This window comes from Thamnophis sirtalis, unplaced genomic scaffold (genome assembly GCF_051295495.1).
Source record: "Thamnophis sirtalis isolate CommonGarterSnake01/CBP01778 unplaced genomic scaffold, rThaSir2_p1.2 scaffold_8, whole genome shotgun sequence".
Classification (NCBI taxonomy): Eukaryota; Metazoa; Chordata; class Lepidosauria; order Squamata; family Natricidae; genus Thamnophis; species Thamnophis sirtalis.
The window spans coordinates 23,446,002-23,472,681 of NW_028261388.1; the positions used below are offsets into that span (position 1 = coordinate 23,446,002).

A 26,680-nucleotide genomic window follows, 5' to 3' on the forward strand; every position below is an offset into this window, starting at 1 on the left:
CCCACAATATCTTTCAGTTTTCAATATCTTGCCTAGGTCTATATAGAAATAAATCAACTACATCTGGAGAATCAAAATTTCTCCAGCCCTGGTCTTGAAGTACTTATCATTTCATTCATTTTTATAGTCCAGAGCAGGGTGTCAAACTCAATTTCCCTGAGGGCATTAGGGTTGACCTCAGAGGGATGGGGTGAGTGTGGCCAGGGTGGGCATGGCCAGCTTTACGTCACTTGTGTCAGGGGCACCTCTGGTGCCTCTACCAGAGAAAACAGGCTCCCAATCTCCATTTTCGGATAGGATGGCCTCCTGCAACCCTCTGCCAGTGAAACTGGAGCTCGGGAGGGCCGCATGAGTTCCATTTTCACTGGCAGAGGGTTGCAGGAGGCCATCCCAGCTGAAAACATAGTTTGGGAGCCCGTTTTCTCTGGCAGAAGCACCATGGGCCAATCTTTCATTCTTTGCAGGGTGGCCCTGTGGGCTGGATCTAAGTACCCCTTGAGCAAGATCTGGGCCCCGGGCCTTGATTTTGACACCCTTGGTCCAGAGGAACCACCAATGCTGGCAAACATTCATTCATTCATTGAAAAAGCTTCTGACCCATGGTCCCTGGATCTTCACCCCAAGGTACCATTGTTGACTTTAATGTTAGCTGTGGCTCTGCTTTTAATGAGATCAACTTGCAGGTGCTAGAGATGTTAGATCATCAAATAGATTTACTTTTATGCTATGGAAAGCTGCTTCTTCTGCTTTTTGCACGGAAACCCCAAGATCAGGGTTGTCTGGTTTCATTTATCTGATGGGCTGTTGGACATTTCAGATTTACATAGTTATTATTTATCTTTTCTTTAAAACAGCTTTAATGCTCACCAAATTTCTGAACACCCAGAACTTTCATGAATAAAAGATGTGACATGGAAAACTGAACTTCACATTCATATGTTTGTGTCCAACCCTTTGAGCCATAAATATTCAATTTTTTTATCCTGGGATTATCTTGGAGGTGTGTTTCATTTTCCTTTGCATTTCAAAGTAAACACCCACCAACAGACAAGACTGAATCCCTTGTGCATCTATTTCCTTTAATGATGCAATTTATTTGATTTTGTGGGATGCATTGTTTTTCCTGGACACTAAACACGTAATGTCCTGGCGTTTGTTCCAAAAAGGCTCCAGTTGAATTTCCAAGAAGTGACTCCACGAACAAATGGTAAATACAAAATGTATCTGACAATTTGTTTGTCCTTCTCAAAACTCCCCCACCCCTCTTTTTCTAACCTGTTCCTGGATATCCTTACTTTTTCTTTTGTTCCCACCCAAGTTTAGAAAAACATCTACTTCCTAAATATTAAAGAATTCAGAATTCCTTGGCTAAAGCTTCTGCAAGTTTTTTTTTTTTTTTAACTTTGTGTGACTTATGGGATGTACCAAAACCTGTTCGGCAGGGCTGCCTTCTGTTCTGCGCATTACGTGCCTGTTGTGTCGAAGCAAAGAAAAAATATTGGACGTGCTTCTTCCTGGCTGAGGGCAGCAAGATGCTGTGGGATTCTGTTTCAGCATTTCTCTGGATGTGACTCTGCTTGCTTGCACATACGGCAGCACAATCACAGTGATGGGCAGCACGTATCCCCTGCACAGGAAGCTTTGGTTTTGCCAAGGAAAAACTTTGTTCTGTAAACAGGAGGGAAGGGAGAGAAAAAGGGCTATTTGTCTCAGGATGAGATGGATGTCTCCAAATAGGGTGATAGGGTTATACGACAGGACACCAACTCAATGACCCTGGGGGTTCCACATACACAAATAGAAGTATCAGCAAGGAAGAGTAGAAGTTTTTAAATCACTCCCAGGCAGGTAAAGCCAAGATGGTGGTATTTCTATTCTAAGCTAAGGATCTCCAGGGAAGGGGACAAGTAGACAAATCCAGGACCCTCAACCTGGCAATATTAAAGCCTCAATTTCATAGCTTTATGGGGGAGTCTAATATTTTATTCAGGGATGTGGTGGGTCAGTGGCTATGAGCTTGTCGATCAGAAATGTCGGCAGTTCGGTGGTTCAAATCCCTGGCATTGCGTAACCGAGTGAGCTCCAGTTACTTGTCCCAGCTTCTGCCAACCTAGCAGTTCAAAAACATGTAAAATGCAAGTAGAAAAATAGGAAACACCTTTGGTGGAAGGTAACGGAGTTCCGTTCACCTTTGGTGTTTAGTCATGCCAGCCACGTGACCACAGAGACATTCTCAGACAGCGCTGGCTCTTCGGCTTTGAAACAGAGAGGAGCATCGCCCCCTAGAGTCGGGAACAACTAGAACATATGTGCGCGGGGAACATTTACCTTACCTTAATACTTTATTCAAATAGTACTCAAATTCTGACTACAACTGAGCCCAACATTTCTAAGTGAGACAGTTGTTAAATGAGTTTTGCCCCATTTTACAACCTTTCTTGCCACAGTTGTTAAGCGAATCACTGCATTGTTAAGTTAGTCACACGGTTGTTAAGTGAATCTGGTGTCCTTACTGACTTTGCTTATCAGAAGGGGCAAAAGTTGATCACAGGACTCCTGGGCAACTGTCATAAATATGAATCAGTTGCCAAGCATCTGAATTTTGATCATGTGGCCAGGGGGATGCTGTAACTGTCATAAGTGCGAAAAATGGTCATCCCTTTTTCCAGCACTGTTGTAACTTCAACCGGTCACTAAATAAACTGTTGTAAGTTTGAGGAGTACCTGTAGCTTGTTTGAAGATTAGTTATAGAGGGATGGGATTGCTGGCAAACTACTTAGTTCTTTATCAGCTTGTTTGTCTGTCTTCAGATAACAGGGATTAAGATTCCAAGTGTCCGTAATCATCAGATTAAGTCAAGCTTTTTGCTTGGCTCATGATATTCCATCCCATCTTTCCTGGCTTGGGTTTCCCCCCTCCCCCCTTTTTTATAAATGCCATAAATAAAATACAATATAGCCAAAAATACATTTTCTAGACATTGCATCCATATTAAACCAGCTTTTTACACTGAAATATTTAGCCACTGCTAAAGCAATCTAGCAGACATCACAAGATACAGAGAATAAAACAAGAGGTTAAAATAACTTTACAAGCTAGTACAGCTTTTGAAGGCAGTAAAATTAAACAGATCTTTAGTGGATACCCAAACAAATGTCAACAACATTGTAGGTAGATGGTTTCTAGGAGGGGATTCTGTGGCCAGGTTTCCAAAACCAACATGATCGTATCAGTCTTAGCTATTCATGCGTGACCCGTCAAATGCGCGATCGTCAAATCCGTGCCAACAAAACCGCGCCGACAAAACTGCGCCCGCCATCAACAAACACCATAATGGGACACGAAAACGTTATAAAGGGTTCGGGTTATAACGTTGTTTTCGTGTCCCATTATGTTGTTTGTTGATGGTGGGCACGGTTTCGTCGGCGCGGTTTCGTCGGCGTGGATTTGACGATCGCGCATTTGTCAGTGAACCCTATTCATGACTGCAGGAAAACCTGCATTAGGCAAACTCATCAGTTACTGATTGTTTAACTAGGCTTTTTTTTGCTATTATGACTACTTATTGACCTCCATTTGAGTGTTCAAATTCTCCAAAAGCTTTTTATTGTAAAAATATTTTACTATGCACATTCTTTGTATGTTTTATGGTGTGCAGTTGTTTTGAATAGTTGCGCATTGCCTTGGTGACATTTTCAAAATAGTATCTTCTACTCATTTAGATTACTCCCCATTGTCAAAGTTATACATGGATACGAGATAAACATTCAAGAGTAGGATTAAAGAGCATAGTAATACAAGTTGGGCATCTTGTAGCATTCCCATATATATGACAAGCAGACTGAATTAATGCCTGGAGTAGATCATGATGTTTGTGCTATTATATTCTCAGTTTTCCTTGTACTCTGTGTTTGATTATAGGGCTATGCACCATTTTCCTGTGGAGGTAACACTGACACATTCAATAATTTGTATTTATACTTGAAAAGATTATACCGTAGTGCAATCAGTATCTCAAAATAGTTGTAAAATTCCCTTTTCTTTGTAACCATGTAGCTTACATTAAGTGCCATCTATTGAAAACTAAATGGAAGTGCAATTTCACAATTCTGAAAATCTCTTAGGTGCTGAAATATATAGGCATTTTACTTGTGTATTTTTTTTTAAAAGATCTCTGCCTGTAAAATGTTCCACAGTGCTGGCAAACTATGCCTTCTTTTAATCAAATACAGAAATTGGTGATATGCAAATATGTGATTGAAGGCCCCCTTTAAAACATTAATTGCATACATAACATACCTAAAAAAGACCTAGTTTTAATTCAGTAACTGTGACTCCTTTTTTAATACCATCACACCCTTTGCTGAAGCAACCAACAAAATATTTTTCATATTTAATAATTTGTAATTCCAGAAGCACTTGAAGAATATTATTGTTACATTGGTTAAAGCTTCTTTGCCTTTGGCAAAATCAAATTACATTCACTGACTTCTGCCGCTTATCTCCATGTTCTTATGAGAGATAACAGAATTAATAGGATACCCTTTTAGCGATCTGGCTAAAGGTTCATTCCTTATTTTTGTTTTCTTTCACAGTGTACTTTTTCCATATTTTTGTATTTATTTATTTTTATCTCCCAGATTGATACCTGCCACAATCAACTAGATTCTCAGCAGTTTAGCATAATGAAGCACATAACACACATACAAGAGCAATTCAATTAAAACAATTCCAATAAGTCTAAAACAGTGTTTTTCAAATTTGGTAAGTTTAATGCAGATACCAACCGTGGCAACTGTAAAATATGAAAAATATTGGTCTAAAATAAACCCATAAATCTCACTTTGTCCTGGGAATTTCATCACTGCTCATAAGCTACATAAAACTTTATTTTATATAATTTCCAGTAGGCTAAATGTGTGTGGACCAACTCGATTTCAAAGCAGAAGCTAATCTCTACTAAAGTCACTATCACTGCAGCATCTATCCGCTTCGTACCACATGTTTGTGAAAATAGGAGATCGCCTCAATTCCTCCCAGGTGTGTTAGTTGGAAAGGTCAATTTTGATTGGAGGACACAGCTTGCAAATACCTCAGTGCCAAGATATTACCTATAAATTTGAATTGCCCCAAAAGCTAATAGTAAGGCAGTGTAAAGGCTGACTGTCAGGCCTCAAGAACCAAAAACAACATATGGAGTTACTTCTGAGTAGTTTCCTTGCTGTTTGCTTACGGACTAAAGCAACCTTCTTCATAACCATAGATATACCATAGGTCAGGGGTGGGTTCCTCCCGGTTCGCACCGGTTCTTGCGATCCGGTTCGTCAGTGAACCCGGAAGTAATTAACTTCCGGGTTCCTAGCTCCTAGCCCCTGTCGCTGGGTGCCTGCAGGGTTTTTCTTTTTAAAAAATGCCTCTCCGGAGAGGAAGCCCTGTCAAAGCGCACCTTTCCCACCTTGGCGGCTGCAGGAACCGCCCCGCCGCTTTATCTTCCTCCTCCTCCTCTTCCCCTTCTGCCCTGAGCAGCAGCAGTGGCAGCCGAGCCGGGAAAGGGGCACTTTGGCAGGGCTGTGGAAGCTCTGTCAAAGCGCACCTTTCCCGCCTTGGCGGCTGCAGGGACCACCCCGCCGCTTTATCTTCCTCCTCCTCCTCCTCCCCTTCTGCCTTGAGCAGCAGCAGCGGCAGCCGAGCCAGGAAAGGGGCGCTTTGGCAGGGCTGTGGAAGCTCTGTCAAAGCGCACCTTTCCCGCCTTGGCGGCTGCAGGGACCACCCCACCGCTTTATCTTCCTCCTCCTCCCCTTCTGCCTTGAACAGCAGCAGCGGCAGCCGAGCCGGGAAAGGGGCGCTTTGGCAGGGCTTCCGCCGCGCCCCCAAGGACTGCTGACCTCGCGCCGCCGCTTCTTCTTCTTCCCCGGCCTTCCCAGGTAGCTTGCTTGAAGCTCCGAGGAGGCGGGAAGAGGGTCACAGGAGTGGAAGTGGTGGGAGGTCTCCCCGGCCGGGAAGAGCTGAGGCTGCCGGCCCCTTTCGCAGGAAAGTTAACTTTTCTTGGCGAAATCCTGCCCCCCCCCCCCTGCGTGGGTGAGTGGTCGGCTGTCCTCTTCCCGTAAGCCGCCCGGAATTACCTGTGTGTGAGGTAGGCTGCCCTATGCATTTGCGTGTGTGCGCTGGAAAGAGAGTGAAAAAGAGAGGAGAAATAATTATACTAATTAGATAGATCAGTCTTTCTCCACCTTGGAGACTTGAAAGTGTGTGGACTTCAACTCCCAGAAAGGGAGTTGGGAGAAAGGGAGAAAGGAGAAGAGAATGAAAGGAAGATGCGGGAAAGAAGAAAGAGGAGAGGAGGATGGAAAGGAGAGAAAGAGGGGGAGAGAGGGTAGAAAGGGGAGGGTAGAAAGGAAGAGCAGGAGTAGGAGAAAGGGAAGGGAAGAAGGAAGGGGAAGGAGAGCAGGAAGGAAGAAAGTAGAGAAGGGAGGAAGGGAGAAAAGAAAGGGAAAATAAGGTGGTGTTATAACAGGAGGAAGGGATGGTAAACAAAGCAACCCAAACTGTATATTATAACCTATTAAATGAAATAATAAATGTATAAGAATGATAAATGTTAAAACACTTGTAACCAAACAACATGCTATATGTGATGATGGGTTTTTTTCTTTTTGTTTTGTTTTGTTTTTATTGTTGTGGGTATGTGTCGTCTATGTAACAAAAAATAAATAAAAAATTATTTTTATAAAAAGGTGGAGAAACACTGAGATAGATGATAATGAGATGAGGGAGGGAGAGGGAGAGAGAGAGAGAGAGAGAGAGAGACCATAACTAGATAGACAGATAGGCAGGCAGATAGACGGATGGATAGAGAGAAAGAGAGAGAGATAGGTAGGCAAGCAGATAGATGGAGGGAGAAAGAGAGGGGGAAAGAGGGAGAGGGATACCATAACTAGATAGGCAAGCAGATAGACAGACGGATGGATGGATAGAGAGAGAGAAGATGTATATAATTAAGGTGACCAGACGTCCCTAGCGAGGTCGCGGGCTGGCAGTAACTGCCGCGGCCTAGCTCCCCCCCCCGGTCAATGGTGTCCCTCTTTACCAATCTGAAAATCTGGTCACCTTACTTGTTTAGGTAATTCTGAGGTGGTTGATGGTTCTGTGAGTGCCTGTCCTTTATAATTTTCCACATTGCCTTGATGGTTTTTATTCCAGTGACTTTGTCTTTCCTGTTCTTAGGCTTAGGAAAAAAAAACTGGTTTCATTGGCAGTCTTTTTGGGGGGGGGGGATTTTATTTTTTTTGGTGTTTTCCTAGCACTGTCATAGTTTGTGGGTGTGGGTGGGTGTGTAATGTCCCACAGTTATCTATGCATTAATAATGATCTAGTAATATTAATAATATCTAGTAATTAGTAATATCTAGTAATAACATCGTCTTGGCCACTCCCATCAGGTCACATGGGTGGCAGGCCACTCCCATCCGGTCACATGGGCAGCAAGCCACTCCCACAAAGGAGGCCACGCGCACAGAGTAGGTTCGAACAATTTTTGAAACCCACCCCTGCCATAGGTATACTCTGAACTGCTGTGGAGGGGCTGTCTTTGCCCTCTTCCTGCCTACCAGACATTCCAAGTTTCTTTTCTTTCTTTTAGACTTTCATTACCCAAACCAGGTAACTTCAACAGTGCAAGAAAGCTCAGAGAGCACCAAGGAGCCTCATTTCAACCCTGAGCTACAAATATTCTCCTTTATTGCTTCCAAGCTGTGCTGTCTCTTTGCCACCTGGAAAGGAACTCCTGCCTTCTATGACTCCATACTACATCCTATCCAGTGGTGGGTTTCAAATTTTTTTAGAACCTCTTCTGTAGGTGTGGCTTGCTTTGTGGAAGTGGCTTGCAGGCCATGAGACTGGGTGGGAGTGGCTTGGCAGTCATGTGACTGGGTGGGCATGGCCAACTTGTAAAATGTGAAACTCACTTAACAATGCTCTTGTTTGTTTAGCAACCAAAATGTTGGCTCAGGAACTCTGGCATTGATGTGTGCAAGTCTTAAAGCTGTCAAGTTACAAGACCCTTGCACCCTTTAGAAAAAAAAACCTCCAGGGGTGTTCAAACTGGACAGCTTTAAGACTTGTGGATTTCAACTCCCAGAATTCCTCCTCCAGTCATGTTGTTTTTGTTTGTTTTATTGTTGTTGTTTTATTTATTTATAGGCCGCCCTTTTCCCTGAGGGGACTCAGGGCGGCTTACAATCAAAAAGGAAGGGGAGTGTAGGACAATACGAAAAAAGAAATGTGCACAAAGTAAATTAGACAATAAAACTCAACATTCACTCAGCATTCGGGAGGGGCGAAATAAGATTATCCCCAGGCCTGACGGGTTAGCCAGTTCTTGAGGGCTGTGCGGAAGGCCTGGACGGTGGTGAGGGTACGAATCTCCACGGGGAGATTGTTCCATAGTGTCGGAGCCGCAACAGAGAAGGCTCTCCTCCGAGTAGTCGCCAGTCGGCACTGACTGGCGGATGGAATACGGAGGAGGCCAACTCTATGCGATCTGATGGGACGCAGGGAGGTAATTGGCAGAAGGCGGTCTCTCAAATAGCCAGATCCACTACCATGGAGCGCTTTATAGGTGGTGAGTAGGACCTTGAAGTGCACCCGGAGACCAACAGGTAGCCAGTGCAGCTCACGGAGGATCGGTGTTATGTGGGCGAACCGTGGTGCGCCCACGATCACTCGCGCGGCCGCATTCTGGACTAGCTGTAGTCTTCGGATGCTCTTCAAGGGCAGCCCCATGTAGAGCACATTACAGTATTCCAGCCTAGAGATCACAAGGGCTCGAGTGACTGTTGTGAGGGCCTCCCGATTCAGGTAGGGCCGCAACTGGCGCACCAGGCGAACCTGGGCAAATGCCCCCCTGGTCACAGCTGAGAGATGGTGGTCAAAAGTTAGCTGTGAATCCAGGAGGACTCCCAAGTTGCGGGCCCTTTCTGAGGGGTTTAAATTTTGTCCCCCCAGCCTGAGTGATGGTATGGTGGTCAAATTTTTGGGAGGGAAACACAACAGCCACTCGGTCTTGTCTGGGTTGAGTATCAGCTTGTTTGCTCTCATCCAGTCTTTAACGGCTTCCAGTCCCCGGTTCATCACGTCCACCGCTTCATTGAGTTGGCACGGGGCGGACAGATACAACTGTGTATCGTCCGCATATTGGTGATATTTTATCCCGTGCCTTCGGATGATCTCGCCCAGCGGTTTCATGTAAATGTTAAATAGTAGGGGGGATAGGACCGACCCCTGCGGCACCCCATAAGTTAGGGGCCTCAGGGACGATCTCTGCCCCCCCACTAACACCGACTGCGACCTGTCCGAGAGATAGGAGGAGAACCACTGCAAGACAGTGCCGCCCACCCCTATCTCCCGCAGTCGTCGCAGAAGGATACCATGGTCGATGGTATCGAAAGCCGCTGAGAGGTCCAGGAGAACTAGGATGGAAGCATGGCCTCCATCCCTAGCTCTCCAGAGATCATCAGTCAATGCGACCAAAGCGGTTTCTGTGCTGTAACCGGGTCTGAAGCCAGACTGGAAGGGGTCAAGATAGTTAGCTTCCTCCAAGGTACGCTGAAGCTGGAGAGCCACCACCTTCTCATGTTGGCTCAGGAACTCTGGCATTGAAGTGTGCAAGTCTTAAAGCTGTCAAGTTACAAGACCCTTGCACCCCTAAACCTTTAGAAAAAAATCCCAGGGATGTTGACAGCTTTAAGACTTTAAGGTTTAGATAGGACTCTTAGAGGCGGGCGGGGCGATTGGTGAGCCAGCCAATCAGTGAGCGGTGGGTGGGGCAAGCGTGGTGTGGACGGGCGAGGGGAGGGAGCTGGAACCGGTTCTAAACGACATGGTAGATTTGTGGAACCTCTTCTATAGAAGAGGTTAGACTGGCAGGAACCCACCCCATATCCTATCATACTGTCACACAGATGTACAGTAATACTTTCATGGTGTTCATGGTTGGTATTCATGTACCAGTCAAGACCTGGCCATTATATTCTGGCTGGACTGAAGCTTTGAGAGGTCTTCAGTGCTATGTAGAGATTTTTCTTGAAGTCCAAATAAACATTGGTGAAACAGACATTAACTATGTCAGGTCTTGGTCCATTTAAGTCTACAACCGGCACACCAATTGCAGTTGGATGATTGTGAGGTTGTTCATTTAATGGGCTCACCTCTACATATAATCTCTACAGAGATATAACATAATTATGGAGTTGGAAGGGACCTTGGATGTCTTCTAGTCCAACCCACTGCTTAGGCAGGAAACCCTACACCACAAATGTTTATCCAACATCTTCTTAAAAACCTCCAGTGTTAGAGCATTCACAACTTCTGGACGCAAATTCTTCCACTGATTAATTGTTCTAACTGTCAGGAAATTTCCCCTTAGTTCTAAGTTGCTGGATTAGTTTCCACCAATTGCTTCTTGTCCCGCACTCAAGTGCTTTGGAGAATAGTTTGACTCCCTCTTCTTTGTGGCAGCCCCTGAGATATTGGAACACTGCTATCATGTCTCCCCTAGTCCTCATTTTCATTGAACTAGACATACCCAGTTCCTCCAACTGTTCTTCATGTTTTAGCCTCCAGTCCCCTAATCATCTTTGTTACTATTTTCTCACTTTTTCTAGAGTCTCCACATCCTTTTTATATTGTGGTGACCAAAACTGGATGCAGTACTCCAAGTGTGGCTGTGTTGTGTACCAAGTATAATGCCTGTGTTACCAAGGCATTATAAAGTGGTATTAACACTTCACGTGATCTTGATTCTATCCCTCTGTTTAATAACATAATAAACCAATCTCGACCCTTACAGATATATTTGAATCAAATCTATAGGAAGCAATAACAAGCATTGTAGCCACTTACCCTAGATTTCTTGTCCCTCTCTTGTGGCTATTAAATGCAAAAAGGAACCCACCAACCATGGTAATTACTTGTGAAGGCACAATATTATTAGAACAGCGTTTCTCAACCTTGTCAACTTGAAGATGTCTGGACTTCAACTCCCAGAATTCCCCAGCCAGCAAATGCTGGCTGGGGAATTCTGGGAGTTGAAGTCCAGACATCTTCAAGTTGACAAGGTTGAGAAACACTGTATTAGAATCAATATTTTATCTCTTCTGTGAATGCATGCTCTGGAAATGTGATAAAATCTCACTTGTGCAGATGAAAATAACTGTTCATATTCTACTTTTGGGATAATCAGATTTTAAATTTCAGTTAAATTATATTCCCTTCCATCTCTTTTACTATGATGAAGGGTGTTCATCAACCATACCAGGAGATATAAGTCTCTATTAGGAACATAAAATAACTTCCATTTTAAACTTCATTACAAAAGAAAAACAATTAAATATAAGGCCTAGATGCTATTTGACTGCCAAATTAATATTCAGAATAGAATATCTCCTTGCCTGAATATGACTAATGCTAATTAAATCAATGAAGCAGGAAACACTCGTATCATTACATCGGCACAATAAAGCTTGAGAGCTCACATATTATGACCATTTATCATGTATGGAGCAGGTGTCAACTAATTGCAACTCCTTATTTCGTTAATACAACAGTGATTGTCCTTTGTTGCAGATTGCTTGGAGACTTCTTAAAACCTCAAGGGAACGTCTGATGTAGAGCTAGCTAAGTAGCATCATTGCAGCTTTCTGATGTTGAAGTAGGAGAAAAAAATGTTTTCTTCTCTCTGATCACCATGATGGTAAATACAACATATTATAAGAAAATAATCAACAATTTTGTGCCATTTAATGCAATCAAACCTACCGATTGGAGTGGAGTGTCACACTGTGTAATACAGTAAAGTGGATCTTCCCTGAATTTGCTTATATATTACAAAAGAAAATAAATGTTAAGTTAATTACCTCAAGTCATCTCTTATTTGTTCTCTATGTGAGATTATGTTTTAACAAACTGATATTATATTGCTGTTCTAAGTCAATGCTTCTGAACTTTTTCCTTTATGAAGATTGCTATATTGGTTTAAAGAGCTCTTGCAGACATAATATTTTTGGGTTCTTATGTTCTACCACAAAATGTGTTTCGGGTTTTGTCTCATATTGTTCATGCAAAAGTAGAAGTATTGAAATTCATATAACGTTGTATCACCTAAAAGATATTTATAAGGCAGATTATCTTGAGAAGAAGGCAATCTATACATTAATGTGTGGACAAGGAGGATGCATAGATGGTTTGCAAATATAGACTATGTTTGCAAAGCAAAATTGAATTTGGTATATTAGACACCACAGAATGGTTTGTTCTATTATTGCTATATTTTGGGAAATTTTAGACTGATTTGTGCTGGTTAAGGATACATAACTGCTGGGCTGTTATTCTAACATCTGGAATTTATCAGCAAACCAAGGACTAGGAACGTCTTCCACATGAGAAACATCCAAAACCAGTGTTATATAATAAGAGGAAAACCTACACTTGTCTTGTGGCATTATATTGTTAATATGTGTAGCTTGCCTATGCTTGAAGTAGGAGTTTTGTTTTTGTTTTTATGTAGTTATTTATTGGGGCAATGAGGAGAACTTTTAAGTAATCTTGTAACACTAGTAAATCTAGTAAATTTAGAGGGCCTGCCTCACTTTCCTCTTTACTTACATATTACTTACATATTTAATGTGAATTAACTAATTCTCTTTATATACATTTTTTTTTTCCTTTTTCTATTGATCAGTTTTATCTGGAAAATTCGGAACACCACCGAGAAAATAATATTAATCAAAATATCTTTTCTCTTGTCACTCCTTTGGCTCATTTAAATGTGGGCACTTGGTAACACATCTTAAATGAAAAAGAAATATAGACTGAGATATCATTTCAGGTAATCTAACATGGTCTATGTCTGCATTTGTATCTTTTTTAATATATATATTCGTAGAAAGTTCCTTGGAAATCTTCAATCTAGCTTTCTCTCCATTCGCACATCAAAATAGCAGCTTCTTCCAAATTGAACATTACGAATTTTGTGTGTACTAGACTAGCCCCAGTGAACTAAATGTAATGGTATGTTGGAATGGCCTTGGAAGATAGGAGAAAAAGAGCCGAGGTGGCGCAGTGGTTAGAGTGCAGTACTGCAGATTACTTCAGTTGACTGTTAGTCGTAGTTTGGCAGTTCAAATCTCACCGGCTCAAGGTTGACTCAGCCTTCCATTCAGAAGTGGGCTGATCCCGGTTTGACCCAGATAGGGCTAACTGGTAGTGGTGGCAACGGGAGGCTCCACCCACCCACCCGGATGAGAAGCATCACACACATGCACGAGCAAACCAGTAGTAAAAAAAATAAAAACCCACCACTGCTTCCATCTTTCTGAGGTGGGTAAAATGAGGACCCAGATTGTTGAGGGCACGGGGCTGACTCTGTAAACCGCTTAGAGAGAGCTGTAAAGCACTGTGAAGCGTTATATAAGTGCTATTGCTAGTACTAAAAAGCCACAGACTAGGCAATGGTCAGATAAGAGACAAATAAGCCCACAAACACAATGGCAAATATTTTATAAGGGATCTTCATTAGTTTCTTGGCCTGTAAATGTGACAGAGGAGATATTTATGTCCAGACTTGCAAGAATCTGTTAATATAACCTTGCAGTAAAGAGAGAACTAATACACCTGAGTATGCTCCTTGTCTGGACTACCTTGTAAGGCTGACATGAAGATGGAATTACACAGTCTGTGTTACCCTATTTGTTAGACAGGATGTGAGAGCCAATTTAGAGTTTTGCTTGGATTGCAGTTCATTGACCAGGTTACATCTGTTCACCAAGGATGAACAATTTTAGCCACCTAAGCTTTTCCATTGTGTCCCAGCTAAAAACAAAAAAATCAGCTTAGCTTTGTTGGTGATGCTCACTGTACTATTGTGGGTAATAAAAAAAGGATCGGAGTCGGAAAATAAAATTAAAATATGTGTTCACAGGAATACGATATAAATAAGCATCCTTAGTAATACAGTAAGTCTCACTCGTCCGTAGAGTGGCTGAGTAAACACAGAAACAAACAAGCTTGCTTGATACAGGTCTAATGAAGACCAAAGGCCGGCATGAATGAATCCTTAGTAGTTGCAAAGTCAGCACTGGGAGCTACCCCGCGGAGATCCGGACCCTCACCTCTCTCCAGGCCTTCCGGAAAGCCGTCAAAACCTGGCTGTGCCGGCAGGCCTGGGGTTGATGAGTTCCCCTCCCCTCTCGACTGGTATGGCTGTGTGATTTTCGTGTATTTTAATTATGTGTATTGTGTTTATGTTCCCTTTCCCCCCTGAGTTGTTCGCCGCCCTGAGTCCCTCCTGGAGAAGGGCGGCATACAAATAAACCAAATACAAATACAAATACTGCTTACCAGTGCTGTAAATAGTCACGCCCATGGCCCAGCCCTACCCATGTAGCCAGCTCTCTCAGTCCTCCTGGTTACTAGCTGCTTTGCAATTGGCACCAATCAGCTGTTCCAGCCACTTTCCAATCAGCTGCCCTTAGACGAAGGCATGCTGGTAAGGAAGAGCAGGCAGCCATTGGCCTCAACACGGGAGCAACTGGGACACCATCCGCTGAGCCCACACCGTTCTCACAGCCGTTTCTGCCTCCACTCCTTCCCCCCAAGTTTGGCAAGCCAGTTGGGGCTTGACAATAAGAGAGCCATTAGAATTGGAATTGGAATTGGAATGTATTCAATTTGTAGGCCGCCCTATTCCCCGAGGGGGCTCAGGGCGGCTGAACAAAAGCCAAGGGAGGGGAAATTACAAAAAGTAAGACAAAAACAATCGGACAATACAAACGATTTAAAAGCACAACAGACACAGCAAATTCGAGTAGTGGGGGGAACTCAACCCCAGGCTTGCTGGGACAGCCAGGTCTTCACGGCCATCCGGAAAGCCCGAAGGGTGGCGAGGTTCCAAATCTCCACGGGGAGCTCGTTAGGAAAAGTAGAAACATGTAACAATTATCAGAGAAAATGAAAAAATGTTAATTACAAAACTACTAGAATGTTAAACAAAGAGAGAACAATATAATGGGATGTAAAAACAGGATCAACCAAAATGAATATAATTTTAAGCAGCAAGTGTGCATATCAATAAACGGTAAATTGCACTCTTCAAAAATTTCAGTCAGACTAACCTTATAAAAGTTTAGCATTTTTTGTATCTCTAAAGAGTAAAGGGCAAAAAAGAAAAACAAATTGGAAGTAGAGGAAGACACAGTAGAAGCACAGAATAAATGAGCACACTCTAGAAGAAAACTGTGTAGAGGTTTATTTTATATCTTCTCTTCCAAGGTTGTACTACTCCAACCTGGTAGTCATGCACTGCGGCTACAACTCCTACAATCTTCAGCCAGGGTGAAGGGACCCAGACTGAGAAAGTCTGGTTCAAACAAAGCAATGTGTGTTATGATGACCCTGTATCATTGTTACTGCTGGTTTCCCTTCCATTATAAGGACTTGCATGCCAGCTCAGCACGACAGAGGAGTGGGCCATTAAATTTCCATTTGCCCAACAGCCTATGTTCTCCACTTCAGTACTTTTCTGCATTCAGAAGTGAATGAACAAAAGGAACAACAACAAAAATGTTCACTCTGAATGGTATCCAGTCTCTAAACAAAAGGGGGGAAAATAGGCATTTTGTCTCGGTTGACAATGGATCATACTTGTAGCACAATATAATGAATTAATTGTTCACAGGAACAGTGGTTTAGGCTCCTGCAGAATTATCAAGCTACACCAGATGGATGTCAGAGCTGGCATTTGTACATATTCACGTACTTCCCACTTACGATAATAAATGCTAAATGTGCCCCATCTCTTTAAGTGTCTCCCTGATATTTTTTTCTTTTTAATCTTGTCGTTGCTTCTCAATGCTATTTGACTTTTTATCTGTTTTGTTATTTCGCAATTTAATAATTGCTTGAGTCGGCAAGAGAAACAGCTTCGTGATCATCCTCGAGGCGCACAAACCCACCAATACAATCCCAAGAATGGTCATTTGGAAGGGTGGGCCAATCAGCACTGTACAAATCTATCCTTTGTTTGAAATGCGGAACAAATTTCCCTTGGGCTCAGGCTGGCGAAAGAGAAACTATGCAGGCCCCCAGCTCTTCCATAGAGGGCTTACTGCTGAAATTAGTCCATGAAGAGAATGGCTACAAGGAGCGGCAACTTGCACTGGTTACCCAGATGTGGTTCAGAGCTGCATTAGCACCATGTGCCTAAACATTAATCCCATTGCTGCACACAATTTTTATTTCTATATTTTGAGGTTATTTTGCCTTTTTTCCCGGGAGGTCAGGATGGTTATCTAGTGCAGTGTTTCTCAACCTTGGCAACTTGAAGATGTCCGGACTTCAACTCCCAGAATTCCCCAGCCAGCATTCGCTGGCTGGGGAATTCTGGGAGTTGAAGTCCGGACATCTTCAAGTTGCCAAGGTTGAGAAACACTGATCTAGTGCTCCTGTCAGCTTTGTGAGGTAATCCAGGCAGAACCACACCCAGATAAACTAATTCTGCTTTGTTGTAAGGTTACATTAACAGATACTTTCCAGTCACATTTACAGTTCAAGAAGCAGAGGCGGGGGGAGGGTGTTTCCTTCTGACAGCCCCATTTCTTCTGTGGGCTCAGCTGCCTTTTATCTGACTGTTCCCCTGGCTGTGGCTCTTCCCCTTGTCTCCCAAGATAATTCCCACAACCCATTATATCTCCCCCCTCCATTATTTTCAACCGAATAACTGTGGGCCTGAGAGGAACCGGCCCAAAGCCACCCTATGACCATGTTGGCGAACCTATGGCATGTCTGCCACTGGTAGCACACAAGGCCCTCTCAGCGGAGACGGCAGCTGTCGCCCCAGCCCAGCTCCACCACACATGTGTGCGTGCCTCCCACTGGCCAGCTGGTCTTTGCTGTGCATGTGCAGGGGGGGGGACGAATGCAGGGGAAACGTGCGCATATGTGTGTGGGTGGGTGCATGTATGGGGGGAACTCGCATTGCATTTTGGGGCCTCACGCAGTGCCCCCATGCCTCATTTTGGCTTTCAGGTTGGTGCAGGAAGCCTTCCAGGCCCAAAATTGGGATGGGGGGGTGCAAACAGCCCTCCTCCCTGGCACCCCATTTTGGGCCTGGAAGCAGGGGTGAAATTCAGCAGGCTTTGACAGGTTCTGGATCAGTTTTGAGTAGTTCGGAGAACCGGCAACTATCACATCTGGCTGGCCCCAGAGTGGGGTGAGGGTGGGAATGGGGATTGTGCAGTATCCTTCCCTTGCCATGCCCACGAAGCCATGTCCACAGAACCAGTAGTAATTTTTTTTTAATTTCCCCACAGCCTGGGAGGCCTCCTGCACCAACCTGGAAGCCAAAACAGGGCACGGGATGCCATGTTAGACCCCCCTCTCGCATCCCATTTTGGGCCTGGAAGCAGGGGTGAAATTCAACGGAGAACCGGCAAATACCACTTCTGGCTGACCCTGGCGTGGGGGTGGGAATGGAGATTTTGCAGTATCCTTCCCCTGCCACGCCCACCAAGCCATGTCTATAGAACCAGTGGTAAAAAAATTTGAATTTCCCCACTGCCTGGGAAGCCTCCTGCACCAACATGGAAGCGCAAACAGGGCACAGAGGTGCTGTGTGAGCCCCCACCCCCCCGTGCACGCCATGTTGGGCCTGGAAAGCCACCTGCAACAACCTGGAAGCTAAAAATTGGCGAGGTTCTGGAGCGCATGCACAGGGGACGGGGCACAGTGGGGGGGTGTTGCACATGCATTGCATTATGTCTTTCGGCACATGATGACAAAAAGGTTAGTTATAGCTGCCCTGTGAGTTCCATGTCACCTGAGCACATATGCACTTAATCTCCCTTCTCTAAATGCCCAAATGCACATTAGCAAGGCAATATGAGCAGAGCGGGATATAGCCCACTCCTCCTTTGTAAGAAGGCGCTTCAAAAAGAGTCCAGCAATCTGAGCTGTACAGGCTGCTTCCTACCACTCATTAATTAATTGCCTCCCTGGCAAACCTCTGGAGAAGAAGACAGCGACGGGTAGAATCCAACATAGGCAGCAAAAATAGCTTCTGGGGCGACATGCAGATTATGTAGATCTGAAATCCAGTCTGTGTGATCTGGAAGCTCATCTAAGGAAGGCGCGCTGCACTTGCTGAAGGGCATTTCCACAGTCTGTCCTTGCTTTTCAATTTCTCCGAAACTGAGTTCCCAGCAAGAGGTTCTATTGCAAGAATCAGCACTGGTGCAAATTAATTTGTATTCTAATCAGGAGGATGAAAAGACTCATTGCCACTTATCCATTGTGTGCATCCCCGTCTATGTTGCATTTTACATCCGTTCGTTGTGACATCTCGCTGAGATAAATAAGAAATCTTAGCTAGGGATTTTCAGTAATTATGATGAATCAGAGGTTAAATTTAGACCTTTATCCCAAATGCTCTTTGTTCCCCTTCATTGGCTTTTTCCCTTACCTGACATTCTTCCCCAGTGCTGGGCTTAGTGCAATCAGCATCTGAAAAACATCAGCCACTAAACTGGTTTTTTTTAAAAGTTTTTTTAAATTTGTATTCTCTTACATACCGTTGTAAGTGTACATTCACATAATTGTTGTTATTCTTTACATTTGTCATTTGTATACATTTGTTATTCCATTTAATAGGTTGTAATATACAACCTTACTTTTCACCATCCCTCCCTTCTCTACTTTCTTCCTTCCTCCTCTCCTCTCCTTCCCCTTTCTTCTTCCCTTACCTCTCCCCTACTCCTACTTTTCCTTTTCCCCTTCCTACTCTCCTTCTCCTTCTCTTCCTTCCACCTCCCTCTCCTTACCTCTTTCTTCCTTCCCTCCTCTTCCTCTCATTTTCTCCTCCTCTTCTCCCTTTCTTTTTTCTGTTGTTATAGGTGTCTCTTTCAAATCTCAGTTTATGTTTTCTTGGGATGGTATTTCCTCAAACCCAAATATAATTTAGTATCATTCCTTATTCCCTTACTTTCGCTTGTCTATCCTAACTATGTCCCCCCCCCCTTTATATCTCTCTCTTTAATATAGACTTGTATATTTAGTACTTTGTTTTCCATTTTCCCCCTTTCCCCCCCCCTTCTCATTTAATAGTGTATCGTCTGGGTTCTTCCCCTTGCTTTCTTTTCTAGCTTCCTTTCTCTAGCCAATCATAAAAGCTTCCCCATGCCACTAACTGTTTAAAAGGGAAGATTTGTGCTTTGAAATTAATTCCCAACCCCAATTCCTTTTAAAATGTTCCATCAGTAAAGGTTCTTGGATCTGGCACCCCTATTCTTTTCCTCTAGCACCGGGATGGCGAACCTATGGCACGTGTGCCACAGATGGCAATGCAGAGCCATTTGGCAGGGCACACGAGGCATTGCCCTGCACATGCACATGCTGGCCAACCGAGTTCAGCCTTTTTTAAAGCCATTTTTTGCCCTCCCCAGGCTCCAGAGGCTTTATAGGAGCCTGGGGAGGGCGAAAAGAGCCTCCCACCCCTCCGGAGGCCCTTCGGAGGCTTCAGGGACCTTCAGGAGGCTTCCCTGAAGCCTCTGGAGGACAAAAAAATGCTCCTACAGGCAAACCGGAAGTTCGGGAACGGACTTCCAGTTTGCTTGTAGGGTCGGTTTAAGCCCTCCGGAGGCTTCAGGGAAGCCTCCTGAAGGTCCCTGAAGCCTCCGAAGGGCCTCCGGGGGGGGGGCGGGGGAGGCTGTTTTCACCCTCCCCAGGCTCCTATAAAACCTCTGGAGCTTGGGAAGGGCAAAAAAAAGGATGCAAAAAACGGGGGGAGCACCTCTCATGCACGCATGCACACGGGGTGTGTCTCGCATTGCATTATGGGTGCGGCACACCGGCACACGACTCCCCTGCACTCCCCTTATGGCATGCGAGCCAAAAAAGGTTTGCCATCAGTGCTCTAGCACATTGTCCGTCTCTTGCTGTTCATCTTCAATTATCATGGATGGATAATAGATTCAGAGAAAGCCTGGGTGTGGGTCCAAAAACTGATTTGGAACAGATTTTTATTTACCTGGGATGGAGTGAGGGGTAGATGTGAATTTATTCTGATCACATGATCTGGTACTGATTAATTTTCCATAACTGAATCTGGCCTGCTAGGAAGAAAGATGCCGTTGCCCCATTCCAAAAAGACAGCAAAAAAATTTTCATCCTCCTCCCGCCCCGTCTAAATTTTGGCATGGATTCTCCCTTTATGTGGTTTGCTCTTCATGCGAACTACATCGCATTCTGTCCCAAGAAGTAATAGGCAAAAACTTAAAAGTGCCTTTAAAATGCAGGCATTTTAAGAGGAGTTTGAGATTTAGCATTTCCACAGATTTCAGGCTCACAGAAAATTGCAACAATTTTTAATCCCCCCCCCCATGTTAACAGAAAAAAAGGGAATTTTGTTTTTCTGTTTCCAGACCAGATTCATCTATTTCTGGAGCCCTGAGTCAGTTTCCCTGACTTTCTATCGGCTCTAAAGTTTTTATTCAACGTTCCACAGTGAATATGTTTTGAGTACATTCTTGAAATAAAACATCTGAATCATCCTTGGCTTTGGGTGGTAATAGGGGGCTGTTGCCTTCGTGCACTCCCCTGCATTTGATTTGCACTGTCTTTGATCAAGTGTGAACAGAGCACTAATTGCCCTTCAAAGTACAAAGCAGCGTTAGGTGGTTCAAAAACAGTCAAACTCTCCACCATGGAAATGCTGCGAGGAACAAAATGACTCTAATCAAAGGTGAGAAGGGCTGTTTCCAGAAATCTTAGGTTTGGTATTTTGGGACGTGTTTTGGCAATCACCACTCTCTGAGTTCGGATCCAGCAAAGGGAAAGATTGTGATAGAGATCCCATTTAGCAAGAAGGTGGGCAAAACTCCTTGCCCTCATTAAAAATTCATCGCTGTTTTCAGGGAGGGTTAATGCTCCTGCCACAGGCTAAAGATTAATGACTTGGATGCCGAGTGGCTTAAACAGATGCTTTTGTTACCTAGGCAATATCCCAGCTGGACAGAACATATCTGCCAACTCTGCTGGGACACGTTTGAGAGCCACAGTTTGCCCTGAGACAAGATTCCTGCCCAGCGGACCTGCTGAGTCTTGCAAAAGGTGGGATGGTTCAAAGAAACTAAAAAGCAATCCTTCAAATGCATCTTGCAAATGATAAGGAAATGAGTACTGTGGCCAAAGCCAAAATTATTTAAATATACAGTCTCTGTAAAAGGATAAAGGGGCTTAAAAGTCAAGGTAAACGTTCCCCTTGCACATATGTGGTAGTTCAGTGATGGCTAATCTTTTTCCCATTGCATGCCAAAAGCGGGGGGAGCGTAGGGAGTCATTTGTGAGCGTGCCCACACCCATAATTCTGTGTGTACGACCCCCGTGCACATGCACCAGTGGTGGGATTCAGCCAGTTCGCACCTATTTGGGAGAACCGGTTGGTAACTTTCTAAGTAGTTCAGAGAGCTGGTTGTTGTAAGAAATCTCATTTCCCCCCTCCCCCACTTTACAGGGCTAATCTTGTAAGGAAGACAGGAAGGAAACATTCTGGTATTGTTTCTAGCCTAATCTTTATTGACCTGCTAACAGAAACTGCCTCTCTGGTTAACCCTTATTACATTGTAACAGCTAAGGCAAAGCGTCCATCGACCTGAGTAACCTTGAGTTGGCCATGCCCACCCAGCCACATGACCACTGAGCCCCACCTACCCAGATGGTCATTAAGGCAGAGAACCGGTTGTTAAATTATTTGAATCCCACCACTGGCATGCACGAGTGACCCCCCACTCTCCACCCACTTTTGGCGCTATGGACCCATTTTTCGCCCTCCCCAGGCTCTAGAAGCTTTCTAGGAGCCTGGGGAGGGCAAAAATGGTCTTCCCTGCCCTCCCCTGAAGCCTCCGGAGGGAGAAAAACGGCCCAACATGCAAACCGGAAGTCCGTTCCAAAACTTTCAGGTTGCAGGTTGGGTTGTTTTTCATCCTCTGAAGCCTCCAGAGGTCAACAAAAGGCCTAAAATGAAGGCCGAAGTCAGCTGGCCAATGCGCGCATGCGTGCTGGAGCTGACAGGGCAACACTTTGCGTGCCCTAACAAATGGCTCCGCGTACCACCTGTGGCACCCATGCCATAGGTTCGCCATCATGATGTAGTCATTCCCAACTGTAGGGGGCGGTGCTCATCTTCATTTCAAAGCTGAAGAGCCAGCGCTGTCCAAAGATAATTCTGTGGTCATGTGCCCGGCCTGGCTAAATGCCAAAGGCGCACAGAACACTGTTACCTCCTCACCAAAGGTGGTTCCTATTTTTTCTACTTGCATTTTTTAAGTGCTTTCGAACTGCTAGGTTGGCAAAAGCTGGGACAAGTAACGTGAGCTCACTCTGTTACCCGGTGCTAGGGGTTCAAACCGCTGAACTGTCAATCTTTCTGATCGACAAGCTCAGCATCTTAGCTACTGAGCCACAGCGTCTCTTATAACGGAGCTTAGCTTTTAGCATTTATTTCCTGGAGTTTAATAAAACAAAACCAAATGCCCATTTTGAATTTTACAAGAAAAAAAAGAAGCACAGTATACAATTAAGTAGGATCAGGAGCAATAATTGGGGAGATTCTCAGTTTTCTTCCTTTTCAAAAACAAATTCCAAGCCCCCTTTAAATGCTCCAAACTCCTCGAAATATCAGAAACCCCCTTTTCGATTGCACAGAATTTACTTCATTTCTCATCTGGGAATGTTGCTGCCAGGTTCACATTTTGTCTAGAGCATCCCATGGCTAGACTTTTAATGCCTTTGTGGTGACAGGGCTGGAGAAGAGGAGGAGATCAAAGGAAGGACTTTAAGCACATGGCTGAGGCATTGCCATGATTGACCTCCAAGCTCACTCTCCTTATGCTAAGCCCTCTTTGCATTGCTGTGAGCACAGCTTAGCCACATGTGAATGCCTGATAATTTTGCTTTCTTCCTACATAGGAGTTCATTCCTTTGTTCACTGCAATTTTAGTGGCAAACATTGTTTGTGTCATTTATATACAGACATTTCTAAGGCAAATATTGCACAACAAAATACAATAACACAGGGGTGTCAAACTCACGGCCCATGGGCTGGATCTGGCCCATGGGATGCTTAGATCTGGTCCATGGGGCCACCCTGGAAACAGTGAAGGACTGGTCCGCGGTGCCTCTGCCAGCAAAAATGGCCTCCCAATCTCTGTTTTCGGCTCGGGCAGGGCTGCACAAGCTCCATTTTCACCGGCAGAGGGTTGCAGGAGGCTGTCCCAGCTGAAAACGGAGATTGGGAGGCCACTGGCAGAATTCTCAGGCCACCACAGCTACCCCTGACACGAGTGACATCAAGCTGACCACACCAACCCTGGCCATGCTCCCCACCCCCCTGAGGTCAAACACAACCCTGATGCCGCCCTCAATGAAATCGAGTTTGACACCCCTGTAATAACACCATAGAAACCATCAGCATAGATCAGCAATGTAGAGAATACACTGGAATGCCCCATTTTTATTTTTTTTAAAAATGAATTCTAAATCCCGAAGTGCTTGAGGCAGAAGGGTGGTGACTGAAGCAGGATAGGTGGGGATTGGATTTTCCCATAGGGCAGGAGTAGGTGCTATCCAAGTGTCAGGGAAAGCTCCCTTGGCCCTTGTCGATTCCTTGAGGCATCTGAGTTTACTCTTTAGTGCCATACGGTTATTTTAATTAAAAAATAAAACCAAGGATCTCTGTTCATCTTTAGCTAAAAGAAAGCTTCTGATTGCCGTGGAGAGAAACAGGGGAGAGCTGCAGGGTTTGTTTTGATGCATTTCCTGCTTCCCAGAAAGAATTCACAGAGGGGCCGCTGGAGAAAAACTAGAAAGAGAGACAGGAAGCAACCATCAATTTGCTTCTGAAAAATGGATATGCTGTGCAAGCCTCCAAAAATCAAATCAAAATCTTTTGTGACACTCACATAATCAGAAAAATAAAATATAACCTATAGAGCAGTGATGGTGAACCTTTTCAGCACCAAGTGCCAAAAAAGGTTGCGTGGTAATGTGCGCACATGTGCATGCTTGTCGGGGCCACGCTCCAGAAAAGCTGAACTTCCATGTTCTAGCACACATGGGCGCCCAACAATCAGATGGCCAGCGTGCATGCGCAGGCCGGTTTTCAACACTGCCTCACAGACGAAGGGATCGCGCTACGGAATAGCTGAACTTCTGGGTTCTGGCACGCATGCGCATCCAACAATCAGCTGGCTGGTGCACATGCGCACACTGGTTTTTCGGCACTGCCCCATGCTCAAAGGACAGCTAATCATTGCGCACACATGTGCACCAGAAACCCAGAAGACAAACGGGCAAGGCTGCACGTGCTGAGCGACATGGCTTTGTGTGCCACTTTGGGCAAGCATGCCATAGGTTTGCTATCCCGGCTATAGAGCAAAATTGTAACTAGCTGAGCTAATGTCATGTCTTCAGTGCCACCCATGAGTAGATGGCAACTCTTCTTGTTATGTCATGATTAATGACTGAGAATAATTATTTTGTTTCGTTTTTCTTGGAAATTGTTAGAGGATTGACACTATATGGTACATTTGGAAATCTCTGTAGTATTTGCGGTTCCACCACAAATCCGCGAAGCCCTTCTGTGCGGAGACATAAGCGCGAAGACTAATTCGCGCCGTTCTAAGCGCTAAGGAAAAACGCGACCCTACCGCGATGACATAATCACAGAGGGCAAAATCGCGCATTCCCAAGCACTCAGTACCCTAAACCTAACCCTAAACCTAACCCTAAACCTAAACCTAACCCTAAACCTAACCCTAACCCTAAACCTAACCCTAACGCTAAACCTAACGCTAAACCTAACCCTAAACCTAACCCTAACCCTAAACCTAACCCTAAACCTAACCCTAAACCTAACCCTAAAACAAACCCCTAAACCTAATCCTAACGCTTACCTTAAATGAAGTCGGCTTTCTGCCACGGCGCCGTTTTAAAGCGCCCTTATGTTGCCGCGCTGTTGTCGCGGCGGTGATGACGCGCGGTGATGACATCGCGGCTTTAGCGCCGCGATTTTATCGCCGCGATTTTGACCAGCGCGGTTTTGTCGTGCCACGGTATTTGCAACAAATGAGGATACGCTTGGCTGTTTCTATTTCTCTAAAATCGCACGGACATAGCTTTTCATGTATAGAAGTTTTATTATATTTGCCATAGAGAAGGGCATATAAGAATTTATATCTACTGGTAGCTCCAAAAAATTACACATAGCCCTTAACTTACAAACACAATGGGGCCAGAATTTCTGTGGCTAAAATGTGGTTAAGGGAACCATTATAATTGTTAAGTGAATCACATGGTTAAGCAAATCCAGCTTTCCCCATTGAAGCCAGCTGGGAAAGTCACATATGACCCAATATGAGCCAAATTGAAAATACATGCCAATTGCCAAATGCCAAATGTTGATTATTTTGTATCTGTATTATTTCTTTATCTCTTGAGTATCCCAAGAGAGTGCAACCTTGGTTGGATGAAATGTTGGTTAGAACCTATGAAGTCAGCCTAAGGAACTGCTTGATCTTCCAAAATGTTTTAAGGTGGGATCAGTGGTGAAATTCATTTTTTTTTTACTACTGGTTCTGTGGGCATGGTTTGGTGGGCATGGTAGGGGAAGGATACTGGAAAATCTCTATTCCCACCCTACTCTGGGGCCAGCCAGAGGTGGCATTTGCCAGTTCTCCGAACTACTCAAAATTTCCGCTACTGGTTATCCAGAACCTGTCAGAACCTGCTGGATTTCACCCCTGGATGGGATGCATAGTACCTGGAGCTCAGGTGACTTCTTTTCAGACCAGGTTCCCTGATCATAACTGAAAGAGGAGTTTGATAGTGGAATCAAGTTATATGCCAATGATAAGGCCAATGATGTCCAGTTTTCACGCCCAGCAGAGCCTGAATATACATCTGTCTGTCTGCCCGTCTGTCTAATTTAGAAACCACCATCTCCCTCACACAACCACTCCTGGAGATGCATGAATTAGGATCCCAGCCAGCACCGAGCTTTGTGTCCAAGCCCCCTTGCAGATTTTTAGTCCTAAAGGAAAGATTTCCAAGGCAGCCTCCGGACAGGGCTTCTTAAAGTATGTCAGGAATCCCATTTTCAAAATGCCTTGAAATATTGTCTAGGACTGAAATATTTTGAGAAACCCCAAACGTTTGGCTACTATAGCAACTAATTCAAGCCCCCCCAAAGAAGGCAGCCAGTAATTCAATCGGAGTATGGACTTCCCCCCTCCCCTTTAAAAAATATTTTCTTGGTCTCTCTGGGCACCCAGAGGACAGTCCTCCTTTTCAATCTTTCTTTCCGAGGCTCAACTTGCAATATCGGCCGGCAGGCTGCGAAGGAAAAACCCTCGGGCGTTTCATTGCGCTTTCTGAGTTCGGGGCTAGAATCCGCCTCTCGTGAAGTTCGAGCGGCGGCGTTTTCTAATCGCGACCGTCAACCATCTCCCTGCGCGCCGGCAGAGGGCACCAGAGCTCACTTTTCTCTCCCTCTTTTTTAAAGCCCGCCGCAGTGGGAACAGGATAATAGGTCGAGCCGAGGCGCTTGGCGGGAGCTGCGGACGCCGTTGGGTGGGC

The 26,680-nt window shown here is 44.6% G+C and overlaps 1 long non-coding RNA gene across 1 annotated transcript; it reads left to right on the forward strand.

Moving 5' to 3' along the window:
* The first annotated feature begins 919 nt into the window (after positions 1-919).
* Positions 920-11,900, forward strand: LOC148044333 (uncharacterized). Its single transcript, XR_015697570.1, has 3 exons — positions 920-1,207; positions 7,641-7,821; positions 11,624-11,900. It is a non-coding gene; the product is annotated as an uncharacterized LOC148044333 (long non-coding RNA).
* The last annotated feature ends 14,780 nt before the right edge of the window (positions 11,901-26,680 follow it).